Here is a 27,604-nt window from a genome sequence, read left to right as displayed (position 1 = left end):
CTGGTCCCCTGAAGCGAACACAGCCTTTGAGGCCCTGAAAAGCGCCTTTGGTAAGGCGCCGGTGTTGGCTCACCCCGATCCGGATCTCCCCTACGTGGTGGAAGCGGACGCATCGGATGTGGCGCTGGGGGCTATCTTGTCCCAACGCAACCACGACACAGGGGTGCTTCATCCCGTTGCGTACATGTCCCGCAAACTCAACGACGCCGAACGCAACTACCATATTGCGGAGAAGGAGCTTCTCGCAATCAAGGACGCCTTCACCGAATGGAGGCATTGGTTGATGGGGGCAAGACATGTGGTATCGGTGTACACGGACCATCGGAACCTACAGTTCATGACGGCCACAAGACACCTTTCTCCCAGACAGCTGCGGTGGATGATCTTCTTTGCGGGGTTCAACTTCCGCATCACATATCGGCCGGGGACGGAAAACCGGAAGGCGGACGCCCTGTCCCGTCAATCTGCAGTTAAGGAACCATTGCCTGCGACCGAGCATTCCATCATTTCCCCGAGGATGGTATTGGGGGTTATCCAACCGGATACTTTCCTGAGGGGAATAAAGAGAGGGATCAGGTCATTCGCATGGCGGAGGTGGCTCCTCAGTCACAGAGAATGGCAGCTGAAGGACGGGATACCCCTGAAGGGCAGGTGCCTATTGATACCCACGCCTAGGCTAAGGAAACAAGCATTCATCTGGTGCCATGACTCTCCATGCGCAGGTCATTTGGGCTTTGAAAAAACGGTGGCTAGCATGGGACGGCATTTCTGGTGGCCGACCATGAGAGTGGATGTCAGGAGGTGGGGACAGGAGTGTCCTACGTGTGCTACCATGAAGGCCGACCATGGCCGAACCCAAGGGCTCTTACATCCACTTCCGACCCCGGATAGACCATGGGATAGCATATCACTGGACTTCGTGGTGGGCCTACCGGTAGACCAGGGGATGACGGCAATACTGGTGGTGGTGGATTACTTGACGAAAATGGGGCACTTCATCCCCTGCAAGAGAGTCCCTACGGCCGGGGAATTGGCGTCACTACTCCTAAAGAATGTGGTACGACTGCATGGATTACCTGGGGTGATCGTGTCGGACCGGGGGTCGCAGTTTACTGCGCAATTCTGGAAGACTTGGTGCACTGCGCTGCATGTTAAGACCGCCCTGTCCACCAGCTACCACCCTCAAACGGACGGCCAAACCGAGCGCCTGAACCAAACGCTCAAACAGTATCTGCGATGTTTTGTGGACCAGGGCAGGGAAGAATGGGTCGACTTGCTATGGGTTGCAGAGATAGCCTATAACAACGCCACTCACAGCTCCACACAGTCATCTCCGTTCTATAGCAACTATGGCCAACATCCCAGGTTCTTGCCATTTCTGCATCCGTTCAGAGAGGACAGGATTCCCGCCACAGCGGACAGGGTGGCACACATAAAAGACACGTTGATGCGCTCAAGGGCTGTCCTAATAGAGGCCAAGAGAAGATACAAGGCTGCGGCAGACAGGAAGAGAAGGCCCGGGCCACTGTACCGCACTGGAGACTACGTCTGGATATCCACAAGAAACATGAGGTTTCGAAAGAACAGTGTGTTCCATCCCAAGTACATGGGCCCCTATCGAATTACCAAGTGTATGGGTCCCGTGAACGTGAGCTTGCCCCAGTCATTGCGGATACACCCTGTCTTTCATGTATCATTGCTCAAACCAGCACCCTCCAAGCCGTCTGGGACACCTAGGCCGGTATGCGTGGAGTCGGAGGTGGAGTATGAAGTATCGGGCATACGGGCGTCCAAATGGCGCAGGGGGAAGCTGTGGTACCTGGTTGCGTGGAAAGGCTATGGCCCGGAGGAGCAGTCATGGGAACCGGCTGAAGGGGTTCATGCTCCGCGCTTGGTCTCCTTGTTCAATCGGCGTTTTCCTGCCAGCGCTGGACCCGTGGGGAGCCGCTGAGAGGGAGGATGTACTGTCAAGAATTCCTGTCATGCGAGGGGAGGAAAACGGTAACCAGCGAAAACGGACTACATCTCCCAGGATGCTTAGCGGTTGAGAGGTTATGTAAACAGGAGAGCTGTTACATAACTCAAGGAAAACACGCCCTTATGTAAACAGGAGAGCTGTTACATAACTCAAGGAAAACACGCCCTTATGTAAACAGGAGAGCTGTTACATAACTCAAGGAAAACACGCCCTATAAAGGGAGGAACCGGGAGGTACAACGCTGTCGGATATTGTGTTTACACCGACGTACCTGCTTAGTGAAGAGCAGTGTTCCGGAGTGGTGCTCCAGTAAGGCAAGAACGGAGGTAGGTCGAGTCGTTACTCCCTGGGCCGTGTCTTGCCCCATCGTCACCTGTGAAGGACCCGGAAGCTCTACCGGATAACCATTGAGCTTCGCTTTTTGACTCGGCTGAGTCAAAGCGCAGAGGCGCTTTTGCTGGTTGGAGTCGTAACTCCCAGCCCGACCAGAGATACAGGGACTGCCAGCTGTAACGCACACCAGGAGGTGTTTGCCGCATTACAGACTCGGAAGTCCACAGGATCGATCGAGCGGCTGCTCTCGGTTCAGTCTTCTTTGCTTGTGATTGGGGTATCGGTGACGCATCACCAGGAGGTGACTCCGCGTCCCGGTGCAGTCTGAGGAAGAGGTTGAGCGGCTGCTCCCTTCAGGTAGAGACCCCAGCTGGGTGTTTCCCTGACTCCTCGATTCTCCCCAACACTCTTCGTGCCCCTCACAGCCTACCGATTGGCATTGTCGGCCATTTCATTTCTGCCCTCTGTTGGCATACGCCGGGATCGGCGTATATGCAGAGGACGGTTAGGACCATCCGTGCTGTGGGCTGGTAACGTACTTAGCCTGGAGGATTCCAGTGACTATAACCTTTGTTTATTCCTTGTATTATTTTTGCCTTCATTAAAATAACTAAACCTTCACAAGTGGTTGCGTTCTCATTATCGTGTCTGTTAAACGATCCTGAGACGTTCAGGGCGTTACATTGGGGGAGGTGCAGAGATGTGTGTTCAGAGGCAAGTCGCTACTTTGATGTAGCCAGCCAGGGACTGGCTGGTGAAAAAGGGGCTGCTCTCTCATTTTATTTATCAGCAGTAGCGATGGCAGCAAATTTCTTTCTGGACAGGGCACTAGTGGAGTAAGGGCCGGCTCTGTGTACGAAGATATTGAGAGGGGAAAAAGAGGGATGGTGGGTGGAAACCGAACTATAGCAGGTTCTGAAGTATTAAGCAGCATTGACAATGCCAATAGGTCTGATTTACGAATTCACTGTCAAGCCAGACCTAAAAATCCATGTCCATTAATTTCTGTCTTCCTCCCTTCTGTGCTGCTGCTAGAGAAAAACACCATAGATTATCTAGTTATCTAAGACATTTAAGTAGCATTACAATGGCATGTGTGTGCACCATCTCCGCTTTGTAGCTGACCTCTGCAGCCTACATTTATTATTCCCTGTCTGGGACACGGATTATCATCTCCGGTCTGTACAGCAATACAAGGCTCACTTGACCAGCCCACCCCGTTCTCTACCAATATCCCTCTGATGTAAGTCACAGCATAGAAAAATACACACATATATGTGACTTACACAGGGATTGCACCGCTTCTGCCTCTGCTGGTCAATGAGTTTCATGAAATGTAGGGAACGCCTACAAGGCAGAAGAGATATCTTAAGTTGTGTGCAGATTTAGATTCCGTATATAAGTTTCCCGATTTATGCCCTTATATAGGTACAATTCACATTGCCCTTATTTGGACATAGAAATCCGGCCCTTATTTAGACATTGTCCGTACAAGCCAAATACAGGCATGTCCACCTACATCTGTCCATCCACGTCACAACGAATTCTTGGAAAACCAGACCCTTAAGCCTTTAGGAATTTCCCTCAGCTTGAATATTGATTTCTCCAAGAACTCCTTAAGTATGTATGAACATCTATTCCTTAGGGGTTCATTCATGACGTTCCTCTGCCTGACTTTTACGTCAATACTGGCATTCCTAGACACCTTAAAGGTATAAATATACCAGCACTTGCCCTGGCAAATTGCGGTTCCCGGAGGATTCGATCCAACCCAGATTACGTGGTTTGCCACGGCAAGTTCGGAAGGAGATCGAGTTCCAGCCTGATGCACTGACCTGACGCTGCCATCCTCCTCGCAGAGAATCCAGCTCCAGTGCTCTCTGACTTCCCTTGCGGGGGGTTAGACTATCGAGTCCAGAAAAGAGATTCCAACCTCTCTCATTCTAAGGTGTGGAGCTGACTAGAACTTAGAGAAACTTTTGGCAACTCTTGACTAAACTAAAAATATAGTTAGCTATACTTTAGAAATGGCACCTACTTCAAACCTCGTACTGCACTTAGGTTAGGTACACTGGGGTAGAACAATTTAGAAGCATCAGATGAGTATCACATTTTATCTTATGTTATTTATGTATGTATTTTGATTAATATATGTCATAGCTACAAACCATGCTATTGCAGTATTATTTTATCTTACTGCTAATCTCGTACATATTGTACTTATTATATGTATTTCATTTACTGCCTTATCTGTTTTCTTAAGGCCAGTCTCAGGAGTATTCGCTTCCATCTTGGTTGGTATTAGGAAGGAAGGAGTGCAGCAAGAAAGGTGGTTATGCAGGTGGGCCCAGATGGCCCTAAGCCGTTGCTTGCACTGCCATTGCTGAACTTGTGGGAAGCAGTAAAGGCTCCTCCGCTAAGGCGGAGGAGCGTCGCCCCACTGAGAAGGTCAAAAAAATAAAATGATAATAACTCATTGTTCTTATCATTTTATTTTTACCTACTTGCTCAGCTGGGGTGGGCGGGGCTGCTCTGCTCACAGAGCAGGGCAGGGGAGGAGTTGGTTGCCCACTCCTAGTGCACATGATGCCTTGGCTAGCCCTCTCGGGCCGGTCAAACCGTCATGCGCACCTTGTATGTTGAACATGCCCAGCCTCCCATTTTCTGGCTGAGCACAGATTCACGGCACTAAGACCAATCGCAAACCCTGCAGTGCAGCGTTGTGTTTGACTATCATGGGGCTGGGAGCCGGGTGCTTCCTGCCCTGCGGGCGAAGAGGGCAGAGAGAAGGAGGAGGCGGCCGCTGATAGGTAAGTGTATTTTCATTTTCACTTCATCTCCCCTGTCCCCCTGCAAACCACCCCCCCACCACTGGTAAATATCAGCCGACACTGACCACTCCTACAGTCCTTTCTGGCAGGGAGTACAAAGAACGGAGGCTTTTGGCAAGAAGTTCTGTTCTGTGGGCAGTCATGCATACAAATTGCTCAGTGCAACCTGCCCCTTGGACGCTATATCATATGAAACATGCGCAGCATTGCGATATAAAACCGGCCAGAACATTTTCAGCCATGTTTTAAAGAACTGCTTAATGATGGCCAGGCTGCAGCACGACAAATTATCCAATTGTGATTGGATACCAGAGATTCTGGTACAAGAGCCATTGACACTTCGGTTGCTATATGCTGTTATGATTGGCTTTGCGCTTCTGTCTTCTCATCAGATGTTCAATCCACCCTGATAGGCTGTCCATTTGATGGATCCAAGCTATTTGGCAGTAAAGCTGTGTGAGCCCTTGAGAGACTCAAGGAACGTAGAGCAAGATAGAGGCCTCTTGGTTTACACCCTCCCTAGTGAAACAACAGACAGTTTCACAAATTTAGAGGACTTGCAAGAGGTTTTAATTTTTGTCAATGACAGGCTTCACAGGCTCAGCAACAACAGCCTCAACACCCTCTCTAAAGACAGTACCATGGCTATGGCAAAGGGATATCGCATCTGAGTCTGCTTTCCATCTCCTTTTCCTTCACCTCCCTTCAACTCATGGGAAGCAGTTCTGGTTGAAACTTGTTGAGCCATGGGGTCCCTGTGGGAGGCCAGGTGTCCTTCTTTCTACAGACCTGGAAGGCCCTTGCATTAGACTAGTGGACCATTCAAATTGTGGAAAGGGGGTACACCCTGCCCTTCCAGCAAACCCCACCCCACATTCTCCCTCACCAACCCTCCAGTCATGGAAGAACACATCCGCATCTTGCAACAAGAAGTGGATGCCCTAATGCTGGAAGGAGAAGTGTTGGTGCCAGAGCAGGAACTTGGTCAGAGGTGCTACACTTGGTGCTTCCTGGTTCCCAAAAAGGACAGTGGTCTTCACCCGATCCTAGACCTCAAGGTCTCTCATTTTTATATATGCAAGGAGAAATTCAAGATGCTGTCCCTAACTCAGGTAATTTTGGCACTGGAAGCTGAAGACTGGATGATGTCCCTGGACTTACAGGACCTCTATTTCCATATTCTGAGGCTACAGTAACTCAGGAAGTACCAGAAATTTGTTCTGGGCCCTACACACTATCAGTTTGCTGTCCTGCCATTTGTTTTTACAACAGCACTTTGAGTCCTTTCAAAGAGGATGGCAGTGGTTGCTGCTCATCGCAGGAGGTAGAGGATCTCAGTATTCCCTTACCTGGTTGGCTGGCTGCAGATTGCTGAGTCACTAGAGTTGTTGTCCCTCCACCTGGAGTCTGCATCACTGCTGTTTGGTCTGGGCTTTTCTATAAACATACACAAATCCCACCTGGAACCCGCCTAAGTCCTCCTGTTAATAGGAGCAGTCTTGGATACCACATTACTTTGAGCCTTTCACCCTACTCGGAGGGTCCAGGACATTCAATATATGATTCTAATGTTTCGAGCAGGTGCAGAGATGTGTGTTCAGAGGCAAGTTGCTGCTTTGATGTAGAATGCGAGGGACTGACACGTGAAAAGGTACTGCTGCCGCATTTTATTCACCAGCAGTGAGGGTGGCACATTTCTCTCCGCCCAAGGCGCTATTGGAGCACAAGCCTACTAAATGTTTGTTCAAACACAAAATGAGTGATGATGATCCAGACATTTAGTCAGTACTGTTCATAGTGCCCCCAGCTTCTGGGCATTTTTTGTGGTACATGGAAGTCCCCAATTATCAAGCGTGGGCCATATCAGAGACATTACCAATACCACTTGAATCAATAAGAATCAATGCCACAACCATATTATGTTTATCAAAATGTATTTCTTCCTCTAAAATTAAATTTACTGCACTAACCTGCAGCATACTTGCTAAGCAAAACCCTACTGTTTCCCAACACTGGACAGTTCACCTCTGTCTACTTCTTAGCAAGGGTGTTTACAAAGAACACTTTCTAGGCTGCTTAGGGCAGCCATATACTGTATTCAATTACATATCTGTCTTCAGAACAGGCATGCAGCTATCAAAAGTAATTGAAGAATTGTGACCAACATCTTACTTTGATGAACTATTACATGCTACAATAATAGAAGACAATTTCCACTTTCTAGCACCATGTTGGCTTTCTCTGATAAACATGTTGTGACAATAAGGCTACTGCCCAGACAGCCTCATGGTTGAACAAATCACACCAATTCTAGAGAGCCAATGTCGATTCAGAAACCCCTGACAACTACAGACCAGTCACCAACTTACCGTGGTTAGGCAAAGCCATGGAGAAATGCATAGCCTCCAACTAAACAAATACATTGATCATAACTCTATTATTTTACCTTCAAAATCAGGATTTACAGCAAGGCACAGTACAGAAATGGCCTCAGTAAAAGTCTTGCTTGATATCTGCTCAAATCTTGCAGTTGGCTGCTTTTGACACAATTGTGCACGAACCTCTATAAAAGAAAAGGGACTAAAACATGTAGGGCTCATTTTGTTCAAATCTTTTCTAACTGGCCAACCCAATCTAGTATAATTAGAAGAGTGCAAATCTGAAATACAAGAACCTGCTTGCAAGGTCCAGCAAGGATCTCTACCAGTCCTTTCTAACCACTATGCGGAACTGAATGGTCAACTTAAAAAAAGTGCCCCAATACCCAGATGACACGCAATTATATTTAAAAAGATCCACTTTAAAGGGCATCACAACTCTCAAAAGAGGTTTGGATTTTAAATTCAACTGGTTATTAGACCACCCAACCATTAAAAATCTGATTTCACACTAAAAACCTGCTAATTAAACGGCTCTTTTGCTGGTACTGCTGCTGGTCTGCCTTTCTCTGCCCAGCCTGCCTATTGCTGACTGCTGCTAGGCTGCTCCTGCCTTGGGAGCAAGCCTAGTCAGACAGACAGCTTCGGCCTTAATGTCTGCCCTAGGCCCCAGGGCAGCTACCCTAGATGCTGTTTTTTTCCACCTTCCATCACCCACTTCCCGTTACTCACTTCCCGCTGCCCACCTCCACAGCACCCCTCTCAGAACCTACTTAATGGAGGCCACACCCTATTTGCGCATGGACCACGCCCAGCACCAGGAACTCTGACCCTTTGACCATCCTTCCATAGTCCACTGCCGAGGTCCACGCCCTCGGCCCCAACTGCAACAGCATCTTGCCCCAATCTACGGAAGGACCCTTCTCCTACCACTGCTGCAGATTCACCTGTACTGGAGGACCGCCAGCCCACACAGAAACTCTCACCACGCCCACCCAGAAGGCCACAAACACTCCAGACTGATCCAGTGTATCCTGATCAACACCTGGTCCCTTTGCAAACACGCCACAGAACTTTGGGACCCCATCGCCACCCTCACCACAATGTGATCTTCATGACCGAGTCCTGGCTTAACGCCTCCTTAGCTCCCGACATCACCACCTCAATGCTCTACGGCTAAAAGATGATCCATCATGACCACACCAACAAACAGCGAAGATCCATCGCCATAATCCACAAGGATCTGATGCACCGCCACCGAAGACTACACAACACCATTCACGGAACATTTGAACTTCCAACTGTGAACCAACTCCAAAACCACCAGCAAAGGCATCCTCACCTACAGACCCCCTGGGCCACGACCAGCATTCTGTAACACCATCCCTGAATTCATCGCCCTGCTAGCCATTGACTCCGAACACTACGTACTACTGGGTGACCTCAACTTCCACCTCGACGATCCCAATGACACCAACTCCACCCATCTCCTAGAAAATATGAGCAACATCGGCCTCACCCCACTGTACAGTGACCCCACACACAGCGCAGGAGACACACTCGATCCAATGTTTACATCCAGCGACAGAATCAAATACAGCCACGTCTCCGAACTCACCTGGTCGACCACTCGATCGTCCATTTCACCATCACAGGCTCACAGGACACCACCACCAAGCCACCCTGCTTCTCGCACCACAGATGGAACAAATGAACCCAGTGGACACAGGCCCTCAACTCCTCCCAGCCTGATGTCGCGTCAAACCTGGAACAGGCTGTCCAGAACTTCTCCAACTGGATCACCAAATGCACTGACATAGTCGTCCACATGAAACCAGCCAAAACCTACAGAGACACCATAAAAGCAAAATGACTAGAGAAACAATGGCTCACCACCAAAGATCCCACCAACCAAACTACTTTCAAATCAGCCCATAACAGGTACCACCAACGCATCAAGGACATCAAAAGAGACAGCTTCGCAAACTGCATTGAAACAAGGGCCAATAGCATGAAGAACTCTGCAACATAGTCAGTGAGTTCTCCAACCCATCAACCACTGAGAACACACTCCACCTCTCATAAGAACTCTGATACACCCTCTTGGAGTACTTCCACAGCAAGATAGCTACCATCTACAAAAACCTCAACCCCCAACCCACCAACAACAATTTCAACAACCTCAGCCCACCCATGGAAACCACCTCTTCGCTCACCACATGGAGGCTGATCACCGCTCAGACCACCACAGCCCTCATGTCCTAAATCCACTCCAGAGCACCCACAGACCTGTGCCCTCACCATTTCTTCAACTTCAGAACCCCAGAAATTAGCACAGAACTCATCAACATCCTCAATGCCTACATTACAACAGCATCCTTCCCCTACAGATGAAAACACCCAGAAGTAAGAACCCTCTGCTGACCCCAGCAAACTCAAAATATTGCCCCATCTCACTGCTTCCATACCCCATCAGAGTTCTTGAGAAGGTCATCAACCACCAGCTCACCAGAAACCTAGAAGAAAACAACCTGCTCAACACTTCCCAATCCGGGAAGCCACAGGACCCAAACAGCCTTAATCGCCACCACCAAAGACATCAGATTCCTCCTCGACCACATGTGGTACGCAGCCCTGATCCGCTTCGATCTCTCAACTAAATTCGACACCGTATTCCATCACACTTACATCAACAGACTCAACCACATCAGCATCCAAGGAAATGCCCTCAAATGGATCTCATCCTTCCTCACAGGTCAAAGTCAGAGAATCGGCCTGCCTCCCTTTACCTCCAAACCCTATACCATTACTTGTGGCATCCCCCAAGGTTCGTCCCTTAGCCCCACCCTGTTCAACACCTACATGACACCCCACGCAGACATCATCAGATTTCACAGGCTCAACATCGTATCCTACGCCGATGACAAACAACTTATCCTCTCTCTCACCGACGACCCTTCCACCAGAAGAACAAACTTCTGCAGCACCATGGCAAGCGTCACCAACTGGATGAGGACCAACTGCCTGAAAATCAACATGGACAAGACGGAAGTGCTGATCTTTGGGAAGAACACCTCCCCATGGGACAGCAGCTGGTGGCCCTCTGAGCTCGGACCCACCCAGAGACCATGCCCGTAATGTTGGTATAATCCTCAAGACTGAACTCATCATGAAGCCCCAAATCAACGCAGTCACCTCCTCATTCTTCCACGTCCTTCAAATGTTCTGGAAAATCTTTAAATGGATTCCCGTCAACACCAGGAAAACAGTCACCCAAGCCTGCATCACCAACCGTCTCGACTAAGGGAAACACTCTCCACCCTGGAATCACCACCCAACTCCTCAAGAGGCTCCAGACCATACTGACTGCAGCAGCTAGACTCATCCTCAACCTTTTCAAATGTACCCACTTCACCCCCCACCTCAGGAACCTCCACTGGTTCCACGTCCAAAAAAGATGCCAGTTCAAGCTCCTAACACATGCCTACCAAGCTCTACATGACCAGGTACCAGCCTACATCAACCACCGCATGCACTTCCACCAACCCTCCAGACAACTGCGCTCCACCCCCGGCCCTCATGCGCAATCCCCTCATCCGCCACAGTGGAGGCTGTACTTCTCCTACCTCACCACAAAAGCCTGAAATGACCTGCCCTTCCACCTACAAACATCTCCATCTCTGGCAGATTTTAGAAGAGAACTCAAGGCCTGGCTTTTCTAATAAGCCAGCCCATACCTCAGCACCTGGATACCCTCAGGGTTGAGGAGCAGCGCTTAAGGACTATGGATGTGCATCTTCTCCCAGTACACAGGTCAGATCACCTGGTTTCATAATCCATAGCACCCTCTCTCCCAAGTATCACATCAGCAAGCTGACACAAACAGCAAACTTTCATGTGCACCAACTAAAAAGAATTATGCACTTAGTCTAAAAACCTCGGTTCAAGATCTTGTCATACCAAGGCTGGAAGAAGGCAAACCATTGTAACTGAACTTCCAACCAACACACTTCTACCTAATAAAGCAGTTGTGCATTCCACAGCGAGACTGATTGCCGACAAAAGAAAATATGACCACATTTGCCCAGTCTTGAAGAGTCTTCACTGGACCCTAGACACTAAAATTAAATTCAGACTCTGCTGTTCTCCAAACAAAGCACTCTACCTAGGCAGGATCATTTACCTTTCAGATATTTTGAAATTTCTGGTGGTGTAAGAGAATCTTGCAGCAAGGACTCCCTCACTCTGGAATCCCCTAAATTCCAAATGACACAAGCTCAAAGACAATCCTTCCCTGTATCTGCACCCACAATTTAATGTTCTAAAGTCCCTGATATCCTTTCCTTCTGCAAATAATGCAAGACCACAAGATACCCTAACTAAGAACTTTCACGATAAGTTACTTCACCTTAGGGAACCTAGATATCACAAGACTTTGTATATAAGTTACAACTCCCTAAATTGGTGGGCTTCAAAGGTGTAGTAGGCCGCACTGGCAGATGTTTTATTAGTAATTCTCTACAAAATGCCCTATTTCTACCTCCCGCCCAGCTCAGCTGTCCCTTCAGATCTCCCAAGCTGTTTGGTAGATTTTCGAATGTAGATGTCGTAAGCTTATCATGTATGAGCAGTTAATGTTGCATGTATACTGATCTAATATGAACTGGTGGAGTAGCAGTATAGAAAAACAATGTAAACATATAAATACAATTTAGTCTGTATTAAACACATTTGTCAAGAAGGATGATTAGTTTTATGTATGTCCTACAGAAACTAAGTTCCTTCTTTTTTTTAAAAACATCTTTATATTAAGGTTTTGTTGTGGGTTTAAACAAAGCAAAATACTACAGCAGGATAAATACTTAATGATACAAATATGCAATGATGGTGGTCACATGAAGTCTAAGCAAGAGAAGCATAGATTCGCGATGGAGCAAATTTAGGAAAGCATCCCCCAGCCCAGGCCAACCAGGCTATCCCCCGCAAGACCCTTGGGCCATGTACCCAGCAAAGCGGCGAAGAAAGGGCTAGGTGCACCACCCCAGGGGGATGAGGGGCGGCTGTATGAGGGGGCACTGCCAGAAAAGGTCACCAGGAGTACCCATATACATGAAGTGAGGAGGAGCGCCCCGATGGGGGGGCAGCAGTGATAAGCTATTGTTCTCGAGTGCATGGGGGCATGAGAGGCTGAGGGGGACTCCGACTGCGGGTTGAGTAATTTAGAGGCCAAGGCCTCCCAAACTGGGGCCAGCAGGCGCCAACGAGCGCCATATGCATCCTCTCTATGCAGCACCACAAACTCAGCTTTTGGTCCACTTGGTCTAAGCGCTCACCTCTGATTTACCCCCCTTGAGACTGGAGTGGGCAACCTCTGCGGAGTCTGTAAACTTCAAGGCGCCCACTTGGTTTGCATCCGCGACCCAAGTTTTTAGTCTACAAGCGGTCTCATGTTTTCCAGTCCTGCTGCCCGAATTTTGTAAAACTGTACATCCATACAGAGTGAATATCTTTGCCGCTACGCTCTCGGGACATCCAATGCCTCAGGAGGATTCCCTGGGCCCATGCATGACTTTCCCGCATCTAAGCGTTGACCCACGCTGTCCTGTGGTACACGGCTGTGACCCAACTAGAGTGACTAACCGTCCGTAAATTTCACGGACTGCCCGTTATTTGGGCCTCTTGTCCGTTGTCCGTAAGGAATTCTTTCACAAACGCCTTTTGTCTGTAATTTCAGATATTGGAGGGAGCTGGCCCCTGCAAGTAGCCTGTAACTCTCACTGCAGCGGCCAGCTCGCGCCCCTGCAGTGATCTTAAGGGCCTGCAGCAGCCCCTCCCCGACTTGGTACAGTCTGCTATCGGCCTATTATCATTCTGTATGTTGGCCTAACTATCACATCCAGAATGATAATGGGCCTCTCTGGCAGTGACAGCATTTGCTGGGCCTCCTCCTGCCAGAGCCAAGGGCATGACAAACTGCTTTTGTTTATGGGCTCCTGTCACCTCACTAGGGGCCAAGCTCTAGGGAGGTGGAGGTTTCATTTTGGCGCATGTTGCCAAGGTGCATCCAATGTAAGCCTCTTAAACTGTGACACAAGCAGTGATAATGGTAAAAATACAATTGCCCTTTATTATTTCTTTCTTTTTCTCCAATAGTGCAAAGTTTTGTCTTTTGCCCTGTTATTATTTTCATATTTACCCTGGCCCCCCCGTGTCGTGATTTGATCCTCGCGCCTACCTCGCCTACAATCCCCAGAATCCCCGGGGTGCGAGTAGGCGGAGCCTCGAGCATTCAAGACAGGGAAACGCACGCCGGACGCTGTGCGTAATTCAATATCGGCGTTTCCATCATCCGAAGGGGAGAGGTTCCCGTTGCGGCCGCTTAGACAGAGACGGGCCGTTTGCTACTGAATTACCTCCGCGGTTTGGTAGCGGTTTTGGTAGCGGAGGCATTGGCAATTGAGCTGAACACAGCGTGGACTGCGCTGTTTCCCGAAGTAAGAGAGCCTCGGGACGAGGCGAAACCGGAACATCCCAGACCGGTAAAGTCGGCTAAGTCATTTGGTCACAGGAGTCTGGGGGTGAACGGTGACCGCATTCCTGGCGAAGCGTTAAGTCTCATTCAAAGAACAGTCTCCATTCGCTGGGCGGAGAGCCCAGTATTTGCTTTTGCGACAGCAGTGCTCCGAGTGGTGAAGCAACCACGAGAGTCCTTGGAACTACAGGGTCGGACCCGTGAGTACATTGGTCAGCAAACCCTTAACCATATCCTGTGAAAGGAAGCTCATGATAAGTAACAGGCTCTTATCTGCAGGCTTGGTCAAATAGAGAACTAGACTAAGAGGGTCTGATAGAGAAGGCTCTAAGTTTCAGGACAAGCCGTAGGCTGTTCCCTATAGTGGTTGGATAGAAGTCCAGCATTACAGAGGGGGTGCCAGCCTCAGTGACTGATGAATATGAGATACGGTGGTGAGTGTATGAATTAATAGTGCTATCTGCCAAATTGCATTCATATGAAACCAGCTTCTGAAATACAGTGATTTGAGACCTCTAGCGAGAATTGATGAGTGTAGACTACATGTTTTTTCTGTATTGTTTGTCTGTTAACATTTCTTTACAGGTTCTACTCCCCGCTGTTCCCATCCTTCCCTTCCCTCGCTTGATTGCTCCAACCTTCCGTGCCATTAGTGCAGGAGTTGGAGACGTCGAGAGGTGGACCCCTTATAGCATCGCCGGAATCCTGAGGAGAGCCTGATCTGGGACGGAACCGTCACACCCGAGCCCTCTTAGCTTTTACACATCACATCCCCTTGAGATGATTGATCAGATACGTACCTTTTGTCCCAAATTTTTATCCTGAATTCTGACCTTTTGTCCTGAATTTGTACCATTTGTCCTGAATTTTTACACTCACTGTCCTGAATTTGCACCCATACCATTTGGCCACCCTAGACCCAACAGGACCTCCCGCCTGCTGCCACAAAACATTCCAGGCAGCCACGATCACGTAGCGGCATTCTTCTGTCTTTTTAAAGAAGCCTCAGTCCCACCTGAGTCTTGTGGGATTCCTGACGCATGGGCCCCTCTGTGTACATTGCAGGGGTCCCCTCAAACTTTCATTACGCCACTGATGTATGGTGTTCTTTTCCGCATTGTCCTGTGTAAGGCTGAAATGCGTCAACCCTCTATAGCCAGGATTTTCACTATACAAGAAATTCAAAGAAAGTGCAAACTACATTATAGACCATTGATGTATCTATTACAAATTAATTGGTGTATTTGACTAGCAAGTCTGTTGTACTGAGGCATTTTTACCTGGTGACAGAACCTTTCTTTTCTTGATGATGTGCTCCATCTCTTGCGTGTATATCATCCACCTAGCAACAAATTACATTTTTTGAACTTTTGCAAATTTACATTTTCTGTAACAAGGTGTTGATTATCCAACAGCTTAGATATATGAGGTTTTTTGTCATAAAATCAAGGTTGAAACATATGTTTTGTATAATTTGTGTTGCTAGTTCCCTTCTTGGCTGCACTACGATGCTTTGCCAGTAATTGTATACTAATTATTCTAATAATAATGATTCAAACCCTCAGTTCGATTCATTCAACATTGAGATGACTAATAAATTATCTGCATCAAATCTTACATGAATCAATCCCACTAGAGCCATCCTCTTGTTTGTTTTGCTCTTGGTGAATGGTGCCAGCCACTAAGCTGAGGTGGGAAGAGCGGGAGATTTCCAGTAGGATGTAATAGCTTATGGCCAAATGAAGTAAATGGGTAGCAGCCCTGCAGTTCCAGGGTCTGAAAAAGATGCCTAAGGCGCCCACCTCCCAGGAGGAAAGGTTCTGGATGCCTGTGTGGTGCTCAAGCTGTGTGAATACTGAGCCAATAGGCGTGTGTGTGCAATCCAGACAAAGTGCTGCCTGGCTATCACATCAAGGACAAAGATCAGAAGCACCAGGAAATATCCATGCAGTCTGTTGCGGGGAGAGATATGCATGATGGAGAATATAGAATTGGATGAGCTTAAGGTGGGCATTACAGACACACATCTTAGTTACGCAAGCGCCCTCTCATGTTCCCTATCCTGGAGTAGTCTATCAAACTTCCCCTGCCATGTCTCCCTCAAGGACTGCAGTGAAGCTTGTGTATGCAAAAGAAGAGCCCTAGTAAGCCAGGTAATTTATCAAAGGCCCCCACCCATAGTGTGCAGTGTTTTCAGGAGTTGCTGGGTTTCTGGTTCAGGGCACCAGCAATGAAGTGGGTGAGTGCAATGAATCATCAAATGGCATCAAAATGCTATTTAAGTTGGCATGGTTACCCATGCGGAATGTTTATGCCCTCTTTTTCTCCGTTGGTCAACCAGGTTGAACGGTGGGATCATCTCTTGATACCATAATGTCACAGGGAGGGGCAGGCCTTACATTGAGGGTATAAAATAGAAAGTGGTGCTGAGCTTTAGTGGTTGAAGCAAAGGTAGTGGACCTTATAGAAATTATTCACCCTTTCATTAGATTGTAGGTGAGTGGTGGAAATCAGGGAGGGTAGGTGGGAGTGGGGGTGACTGGGATGAATTGATCAGAGGTATTGGATATTTAGGTCTTAGTCCCCCTTTCTCTCTACTTAGGTGTAGCCAATCCAGAGGCCTATTTAGGGATACCATAAGAACCCTGAATCCAGCAAATAAGACAAGTGATAAACTACATGTTGACCGTGTATTGACGCCAAGTGGCTATGATGCAACAGTCACCCTGTACTTAGTGCTTGAGTAAACATTAAATAGATCATGCAGACAATGATTGCATGATCTGTGTGTTTTTCAGACGGTTGTAAGACAATGGAGTCAGAAGTGTGATCTGCCTGAAATGGCTGCCATGGAAGCACTATGACAGCGCTTGGAAGATGGTCAACAACAGTTCAGTGAAGCCATCCAACAGCAACAGCAACAGACTCAGACTTTCCAACAAGCACTGCAGTTGGAAGGCACACAAAAGGTGGCAGCCCACGAAAGGCATCATAATGCTATATTTCAGCTTTCATACTTCAGTGCCCCTTCCAATGTGCAGCCCCAGGTATGCTGCGCTGTACTACAAAAGTTCTACCCAGGAGATTTTCCAGACTTCGTCATTGTGGCCTTTGACCCAGGAGCTTGAAATCTGTTATTGCAAGAGGAACGGTGGCGCAGCAAATTAACCTCCTTACAGCAAACTGCCTGCCAGACCTTCAGTCCTGATGGAGTGACCCTTTATCCTGAAGTGAAGGCCATTCTTGAATGTCTTGGCTATGATGAAGAGGCCCACCTTTAACAGTTTTGGGCATCAAAGTTATCACAAAATGAATCTCCATACAGCTGTTTTTTCAGCTGAAAGACATAGCAGACATAAGGCTTCAGACTTCTGACAGCATTGAGGTACACGTGAGAACCAAAATAGCAAAGGAACAGGTTGTAGATGCTTTACCTAGTTTAATGTAAGATTGGTTTTACCAAGTCCACAGGCCTGGGATACATGGAACCATGCGTGTAGCTACCGGTTACCAGAGGGCCAATTATTTTCTGTCAGTAGGACCTTAGGCTAGAGCCATAGATGAACCTTCGACAGTGCGACACCTGGTCTTAATATAGGACTGGCATTGGGAAGAATGATCATAGTGTGGCTCCTACCACCATTTTATGGCTGTGGGCAACAGGGACACATTGCCCAACTGTGATTGAGGGGAAAATAGCAAGCCTATGTGAATAGGGCTGGAGGAGATACACCAAACCCTCATCTCTATACATGTTGATTCATTATTGGTGGACAGTAGCTGTCTCCAGACGGTAATAAATCCAGATGCACCGCTCACTACCATTGGTGACTATGGGTTTAACTACATAACCTGCATATATTGAGAATCTAGACCCAATTGTTTGCATTATGTCACAGCAAGGACTAAATGTCACACATATGAATGAAGAAGTATGTGTTTCCCGGATTGACGAATCCCTTGATATTAGTATGAGTACCCTTTCTGCAATTGTTTCATGGATCAAACCTTGCACTGTATAATAGTCAGTGGGTATCCTCTAATGTGTTAACCTACTTATGCCTTGATTCCAAGTTAACATAACATGTGGATTAATAAAGCGTACATTCATCCAAGGGTATCTTGGCGCTGAAAAACAGATGTTTATTGTTACCCAACTCAATTGTACTAATTTTATCAACCACAGAAGGATGAAAGGCTGAGTGGACCCGCCAAGTTTTGAACCTGTGACCATGAGGTCGAACACAGGCCCCTAAAGTGGACGCATTACTCCACTAAGCAACTGGATCCAGCTTTGTGGAAAAAGGTGGGGTATTTATCACACCCAGTAAATGCCATTACTCCAGAGTATGGTATTTACAGGGTATTGTTAATACTTCCTATTCCAAGTTTTTAACTCGGAAATGAGGTATAACATGCAGAACCAGTATTTAACCTATTGAGTTTTGCACGTTTTGCCAGGTTTTTTCCCCATTAGTTTTCAGCAGGACTGAACTGCAGAAATCTAACTGGAAAACTACAAGGATGAGATAGTTAAAACTCAGCTTATATTTCAAAGTCCTGTACCTCATTTAGACCATAAGTGTTTCAGGAGGACATAAGTGCTATGGGCATCAGATATAAAGACATCACATCATGTGTACAAATTACTGTTTGCAAAAAGATCAAAATATACCTTTCAACTAGTGATCAGGGCTCTATACAGAATACCTCACAGTAAAATGTACCCTCTGCAGCATATTGATATTATCCGAACTAGGACCCATGTGGTTCTGGGCAGACTCTTAAAGGGAACCAAATCATATGTGTGAAGGTGTTAAAGTGTGGTTAATGTTGAGTATGAGGTAATGTGCAGTGAGTGAGTGTATGCTGAGAAATAAAGAAGTGTTTGACTGCAGCTCCCATGTGGTGTATTTCATTCGCATGCTCAAGGATTGAGGAAGATGCTACATCTGGTGATGAGTAGGGGATACGTGCCCCAAAGAAAACAAGGCTGCTCTCCCTGAGAGTTTGCAATGGTACCGCAAACTGCTCACGTGTGCCACGTGTGCCTCAAATTGATGAGAAGCTGTCTGCGACTGGTACATGTGGAGTCAAAGCCCTGCTCCAGCCCATCAACTGCCAAAGAAGAAAGTGAAGGCCCTGAAAATGAGTACATTCAAAATGCCCACCGAAACCGCTGGTGAAGCGGTCAACGGAAACGCTGCCCTTCGCCCCAAATACGGAGCAATTACTCAAATAAAGCAGAAAGGTAACGGCAGCGACAACCAAGTACTAGAAACAGTTATTTTAGTCACTGTCAAAGACAAGTGAATCATTCTACGATCTCGGATCGGGCTGGTGACCCAAGTTCAAGCTCAGGGGTTGTGCTTGCAGAAGTTGCAGGGGCCGCTGGGTACAGCAAAAGCTGTCTGAACAACATATGCGCTCAATGGCAGAAAAAGGGAGCGCAAAATACAATGCAGTCATTTTCCTGAAGCCTCCTCCACCCTTTAACACTTCTAAGAAGCAGAACATTGGTGCGAGGTGGGTTGTGTGGATCGAAACATTTGATGACTTCATAGATGCACTAGAAGAAGAAGAGGAAAAGAAGATCATCAAAACTAAAAAAAAAGTGCTAAAGACTGATGCAAAATCATACCAGAAGGTAAAAGAAGCATTGGAGACAAAGTTAAACCCAATGGCGAATGGTGACAATGAAAGGTATATCTTCAACCAAGAATGACAACAGGTTAGTGAAACAATGAACAAATGTGTTGAAAGACTTGAAACACTCATTAAACATTGCAAGTTCTGTGATTTCACCTACAAAGAAGCAATGCAGTTCAGAGTAATTGACAGCTGCCTTTCAGATTCCTTTAGAAGGCACATGTTGAGAGAAACCCATAGCTTTGAGAAAATGCTGATGACTGCAAAAGCAGAAAAATGAGCAGACCGACAAGCTTCTGACATGGAAGCAGGAACAGCCCACACTGAATCGTCTTTGGCTGTGAAAAGCAAGCAAAAGCCAGATGAATGTAAATCAACATCTTTGAAGAAATCAAAGCTATGCTTCTGATGTGAATTTTCATTTCCCTATCAAGGTGAATGTCCGGTCATCGGTCAGGTCTCCAAAGGCTGTGGGGAAAAGAATAATTTCATAACTGTGTGCGGAGCTAAAGAAAAATCACGTGCGTAACGATGGAAAGAAAAGATGAACACAAAAATGTTCCAGAAGCACTCTTGCCACACCCACCAAAAAAAAAGCTACTTCAGGTATGACAAATGGCAAAGTCAATCAGCGTCAAGCTCACTCTACAAAGGCTCTTCAACATCACTATAAAGCACCAGTAAAGGAGAAGCAGTGTGCACTAATTATGTCTACTAAAGGACGGCGTGCACATGTGGGGTTGGCAGCCTGTAAAGTAGATCATGATTTAAAGATAACCCACCAAACAAAGCGACAAACTTCAGTTGCACATTGTAAGCTGGTGCTTGCACCACTTACTTAAGATATAGGTTCACTATATCTATCTAAATCACTACACTTAAATACCTATCAGTCACCCCTATGGCAGGCCTTATCAATCCTAAAGGCAGGGTCCTGGGTTTTATGTGAGAGGGTGCCCCTGCGTGAACAGAGCCCCTCTGCCGCATTCGGAGACCATTCTCAGGGGTTGTCTATGATGCAGCCAGACATATATGTTTAAGTGCATTATAACCGCATGGTAAATGCTAACTTTAAAATGGCTGCTTAGAAACATGTAGTGTTTGGTGTCAAACACCTTGGAATCATACCTCCCACACCAGTAACTGGTGTGGGAGGTCTGATTCCACCCTTCCAAAGGGACATATGTGGGTCACCGGTCTACCCGGTACCAGCTTTCTTGACCTGGCCAGCACAAAATGGACGCTGCCAGCCACAGACGCGGTCTGCTCTCCTGATGCTGAGCCAAGCTTGAGCAGAGGAAGGCATGACAATAGGCATCCTGCCACAGGAAGGTGTGACCACCTCCCAGACAGGGTTTAGTGTATTGGGGCTGGGTGGGTGCACTCTGAGAGTGCCAGAAAGTCTGCACTGGGGGCACATTTGGTGTCTCTGTGCATAGGCCAGCTCAAACCAGTTCTGGGAACAATTGGCTCCTGCTCTGGCGCGAAACTGGACAAAGGACATGGGTGTAGCCACCTCTCTGTCCTGCCCCTCCCCTAGGAGGGTCCACAGAATCTTTACACCCCTTCCCATGGGTAAACAGTGGGTTACCTGATTACAGGAATTTAGATTTTACCTGGACAAGATTGTGCTAAGAAGAAACCAAGTACTTTGACTGCCTGCACGATGCTGGACGACTGAAGAATCTCCCTTTGAGTAAAAGAGTTACTCCCCTGCAAAAGCAGGCACCTAAACGCATCTGACTGGTTTGCTTCTCCCAAGCTCCTGAGGACTCTGAAGATTTCAGCAACACAAGAGGTGGGTTCCCGGAGGTCGCTGAGGTTGATCTGCCCTCTCAGTGATTCAGAGACCAGTACCCCTCGTGGGAACCGTGCAACCCGACCCCCTGTGCACCGCATACATTTGCAGTTGCATATGCTTGTTGACAATTCCTGAGCTTGTGCATTGGACTCCGTGTAGTCCTGACCACGAGCAGTATTTGCACTGCAGATTTCCGGCCTCCACTCCTCGAGCGTTCTGTGGGCTGGTACTTTTCAAATTTGCTTGAGGTCTCCTCGCGATCCCTGGTCCGTTGGCCTGTGGGTCCTGGAGAGGGTCACCATGTCTGTTCTTAGGCTTACCTGGTTGCTCCAGACGTGCACTGACACTCCAATGCTTGGAGAGTCCCCTGGACCTTGCTGGTCCACACCGTAACCTGTTTCCTCTGACCGCGTGGGTTTCATTTGCCAAGGCTTGTTTGTGCCCCAGCCAGACATCGACCCCTCAGCTCTTGACATCCTTTGTGGGACAGCTCACCCCCAGATCCTGGTCATCCTCGACGCCTCCTGGTCCCCGTGGCTGCAGAGTCAAGCAACCCTTCTTCACTCCTGAAACACTCGACATCGGTGGGCATTCGACTACTGAGCCCCTGGTCACCTGAAGTGACCCAGACTCTGTCCCCTCTGCTTTCATGTTCCTCTCACCTCGAATCCAGGCTTGGATCCCACCGGACACTCTTCGCCCTCTTCGCAGCCGTACTTCTTTGCAACTCTCCATTGAAAACGACGAAGGTTTCCGACACCACTTGACCCCTATGCACCCGGCTCCTCTGGGATAGGTAACACAGGTACTTCGGTACTCACTGGTGTGTTGGCCTTAGAACCTCCTATGTTCCAAAGGGTTTGCTCAAAGTCCTCTTAGAAGTGTTCTTAACTTGTAACATTGCAACAGCGACTTTCCATAGAGTTGTACGGAGCACACATTCGTGTTTCCACACTGCACCCGTCCTCCGTGGGCTCTCTGTATCACTCCTTTGGGTGGTTCCTTGGGGTCTCAGTGATTCTACGTGCTCTAGGCCCTGTGTCTAGTCAAGTCGTTGTTGGTATATAATTTTTTTAAATATATGGTTCGGTCTCCCCCTGGAGCCCGCTGTGTAATTGGCAATTTACGAATGTTCTATCGATTCAGTATTGTGTACTTTGTGCCCTAGTCTCGTATAGAGACTAGTAGAGAGTTTTATATTAATAAATACATATTTTTTTACAACACTGTGTGGTTCTCCTTTCATTTAATCATTTAGGAGGTGATATTCTGGTAAATCAAGCTGCTTTACATTCCTTTAAGATTAAGCCTGAAGACTGCTCTCCACAGCTACCATTAGGATAGTTTTCTAAAGGTTATCTTTGACTTCAGACATCATAAGGGTCGTGTGGACTGGTACAGGGTGTCCACTTTAAATAATGGACAGCATATACCAGGCCACCTTCTCACAATCACTATTTTGTATTTAACAAAGGGGCAGATTTAGCATATTGATGTGATACGCACTAGGACACTCGTGCTTCTGGGGCAGACTCTGAACAGAAACTACGTCATATGTGGGGAGGTGTTAGGGTGAGGTTAATGTTGAGTATGAGATAATGCGCAGTGTGTGATTGTATCCTGAGGAATAAAGAAGTATTTGACTGCAATTCCTGTGTGGTGTATTTCTTTTGCATGCTCCAAGGCTGGGAAAGACGCTACAGCGTCCTGTGTCCTTAGGCATTATTGGTGTATAATTCATATTCTGATGGCTAAGTATTCTCCTACCTCAATGCTCTATAGATTATATAACTGTATTCATATGTGGAATATGATTTCTTGAATTATTTGTAGTGCGATTATAACAAAGAAAATCAATACAGGTAACTATACAAAAAGAGTATAGAGCCCACATACAGGCACGGGGATCCTCAAATGGTGTTGGTCCCACTACCCAGAGGTTCAATCTGATACGGCATACATTTAAAAAAAAGTGAAAACCATCTATAATGTTGACGCATACTTTATACACAGAGTCTACGAAATGCAATTGGGAAAGGCCAGATGCCTCAGTATGCTTCATCTAACAGAATACTGTTGACAGAGTTCACTGTTTGAAAATCCCAGCATCCTGTTCAACCTCAGGAGGGTTCTTCTATTTCAAAATGCTGACTCTCCTTCGGATCAAAGGAGCACCTGATATTTTTCAATGACTTATGGCTGACATATGGATCAAATCATCCAACTATACCAATTGGAATCCTCAGGTCAAAAAGTTGGTAAATAGACCAAGTGGCAGCTCTTGACGTCCTGAAACCACTAGGACAGATGTTCTCCACAGTATGTAGCGAGCCTCAAGCTAAAAAGAAGTCAGGGCCTTCCTTAGGTTTGTGGGTTATTACTAGTGGTTCATTCTAGACATTCCCTGACATCTCCTAACCCTTACTGCTTTTTTAAGGAACACAGTTTCCAATATGTTTCCTTCTGCAAGGCAAGGGCTCTCTAATCATGGAAATACATATTTCCACGTGGAGAAAAAATGAAGGTGCGTTTACACATTAACTCTAAACGTACACCATTAGATTTGTTTCTGGCCGATAACCCATTATTTTGGAGTGAAGTGCAATGTAAGGAAATTAACGTTTTTTGTACATTTTCGTGTACTACATATTTGAAGTTTCTGAATCCCAAAAAGCGGGTGGCATTTTGATTTGTTCTGCATTCCGTCCATCAATTGTGTGTCTTTTGCTTTCTCGCCCTAAGTGCGCCAGGTATGCTCAGACGTGAGCCCTGGGCTCACTGTGCCACTGGAATCAAGTTATCCTGGCTGAAGAGGGGTGAAACCCCGAAACCGGTCCTAGGATGCTTGTTTCCGATCCAGGGAGGACCTGGCTTGGCAGTTCGGGCTGGACTGTTCCCATGAGCACAGGGTCAAGACTGATTTGCATATAGCCAGGTCTAACCTGGGGTGGCATGGTGAGCAAAAGAATGATGGATTTAACCCAGATCTCTTGACTGGGGGTGAATGTTTTGATTTGTTCTGCATTCCGTCCATCAATTGTGTGTCTTTTGATCACAAAATTCGTAGACATAAGCTTACAGCTGATAAAGTTACTTTTTTGTGTGAAACCGGCTGATGCAGTTTAATGAGGCCTCCATTCAACAAATGCTAGATTTCTCCAGCCATGTATACACTGTGGTCCTCAGTCTCAAAGAAATGAGTAAATATGCATCTGGAGGTTTACAACTTATAGATTTACTTATTTAAAAATTCTCAAACTGTTCCATGTTGCATCTGGAAACCTGTGCCTTTCTCAGTCAGCTTTTCGAGGTTGATCGTGGAAGCCCTTTGCAAGTCTCGTTTTTCCAGGCAAGAATATACAGGTTTAAATGCACTTTCTGACCAGGGTCCAGATGTACTCAGATTTTTTACTGTTGTAAACACTCCATTTCATAGGTTACGCCAGTAAACTTTGCTCTTTCCTGTGTACTCATCCCATTGTAACAAACTCCTAAAACGGGATACTGAATGCTACTGATTCGGTATATGGAAGAGGGGTGTTGTAGGCGTCCCTTCCTAACACAGAACCAATATATATATTTTTTTTTTTGGAAACCTTTATTACAGCGTTCAAGAGATATACAAGTATGGGCCTACAACCTTCAGGCCGGCCGCTAGTAGACAGTGAGACCATGAAACATATTCATAAACACAAGCAGCAAGCAGTAAAAAGTCCCACAGATCAAAAATATAATTTGCGGCCACATTGCCCAAACATCCCAAATGGCGGTTTCATTTTAAATGAAAAACAAGAAACAAACCCACAAGGCGGCAAAAATCTAGGCAACAGTATGTGCTCCCCTCGGGAGGGCTCTACCAACCTACAAGAATAAGAGGGGGGGAAGGGCAGGGGCAGAAACAAAGTGGTTACGGTAACACAGAATCAAGAGAATGTGCAGACTAGGGAGACAGGGCCGCCGCCAAGTCGGGCGTCAGTGGCGGGGTACAGATCCCGCCGCGGTAGGAGTTCCAGGGGCCCCACACCTTTACCCATTTCCCAGGCTTACCTCTCGCCACATACACAACCTTTTCTCGGAACATACACCAATCCATATTTTCCTTCCATACCGAAATCGTGAGTGACCTCTGGGAGCCCCACAATTGTGCAATGTCACGCTTGGCCACCATATATCCCAATGTCACCCACCACGTTTGCGTCACCGTATAATCAGTCGGCTCCCACACATTCAGCAGACACCTCCTAGCCTCGGGGAGCAGCGCAACATGCGTGACCGCTTGCAACACCTCATGCACACCACGCCAGAATCCCATCCACCGCGTATCCCATACGCATCAGGCCCGGTCCCGTAACGTAAACCCTGTGGAGTATTTTGAGCTGGACGAAACGAAGGCGGGCCGGTATGGCCACCTCTTTCGGGGAGGCCACCGCAGATACCCAATCCTCGTCGTCCAGCTCCAATCCATCAGCGACCCATGCCTCACGGAGGGCTGCCAGCAGTCCCGAGCGATCGTTGATGAGCTTTTTATAGATCAATGAGATAGTGCCATCCGGTACATGCCCATCTAGCACTCTATCTTCCAAAGGGGAGCACTCCGGGATGGACGCGACCTCCGGGAACACGGAAGACAACGCGTGGCGAACCTGTACATACCGGAAGTACTCTCTGTCATGCAACTGGTATTCCGCTTTCAGCACATCAAACGTTTTAAATCCCCCCTTCATCCAAAGATCGCCCACCCTGCTAATGCCAATCGTGTCCCACTTCTCGAAGCCTTTCGTCGTCCACAAACAACCCAGTCGTTCAGAGGCATACAGTGGTGTCGCCCGAGTCAACCGATCTTTCCACCCCATCGCCGAGTTTGCCGCATGCCACACCCGTACCGGGAACCGTGTCGGACCAGTCAAACGTGCGTCGAGCGATCTAGAGTAGAGCACACGATTGTAGTCGCCACCCGGCAACAACAATTTGTCCATTTCAAAAGCCGGATTAAGGGCGGGCCCATAAAGCCCGTGGTTTATCGCAGCCAGCTGGGAGGCCCAGTAATAACGTTTGATGTCGGGGAGGGTGACCCCCCCATCGTACTACGGGAGCGTCAGCTTCGCGAGGGCGATCCGCGGCCTCCCATCCCAAAACAGTTGGCGTTGCAGACCCTCCACCTCCCGAAAGTAACTAGCCGGAACGACATCCATCGTGTTTTGCAAGGCATATAAAAACCGTGGCAACGATATCATCTTAAACAGCGCCGCCCGGCCGAGCGGCGAGAGCGGCAAGCGCCTCCAACGCGCCACATCCGCCTTCAAACGTTGGAGGGGGGGAGTAGGTTCTGTGTGTATCGGGCCGCAGAGTCCAGGGTAATAAAAATACCCAGATACTTAAATCCCTGTTGAGCAACCTGGATAGGACAGCCCCGCGGGAGGATAGGGGCCTCCCCTGAGAGGACATATACACAGGATTTAGCCCAGTTGATGACTAGGAACACAGAACCAATATGACATGTATCAATGTTTTATGGCTGAAATCCGGTCACAAAATATTGGAAATTTACCAACAATACAAAGTAGATGGTAGTGCATTTTCAAAAAGGAAAAGGTGAACTTGGGGCCCCTTCCCCTATGTAACTGTAAAAAACTTTTACTCAAGAGTTGGTAGTGTTCCACTCTTAAACAAACTTAAAAGAAACCTTTTTTTCAATGAAAGCCCCATTCTCTGCATTTAAAAATAAAAGTTTGCTTTATTTAAAAGCAATCACAGACCTGGTTGTCTCCTGGCCCGCATCTCTGATGTAGTGATTAGCAATTTGCAATCTTTCTCATTAACACTTATGATATAAGTAAGATTGTGACCCACTACAATTCGGATATGTAAGAACGAGCCAATCAGTATATAGGCAACTTCTTAAAAATCTTTACTGGTCGCAAAAATACTGGTCTCAATTTCCGACCAGTATTTTGCGACCGGATATTTGAACATCTGGCCCTCTATCCCTTTCCCAAATCTGCCATAATTTCTGTGGTGTTTCCATCCCACCGTGGTAATTGATTTACTCCTGCTCTTGAGAAGAGTAAATCTCTAGCCATTTCCACGATGGGTTTGGGACAG

This window comes from Triturus cristatus, chromosome 2_1, assembly GCF_964204655.1.
Source record: "Triturus cristatus chromosome 2_1, aTriCri1.1, whole genome shotgun sequence".
NCBI classification, from domain to species: domain Eukaryota; kingdom Metazoa; phylum Chordata; class Amphibia; order Caudata; family Salamandridae; genus Triturus; species Triturus cristatus.
The sequence above is the reverse complement of the archived record's forward strand: the minus strand, read 5'-3'. Positions refer to the sequence as shown.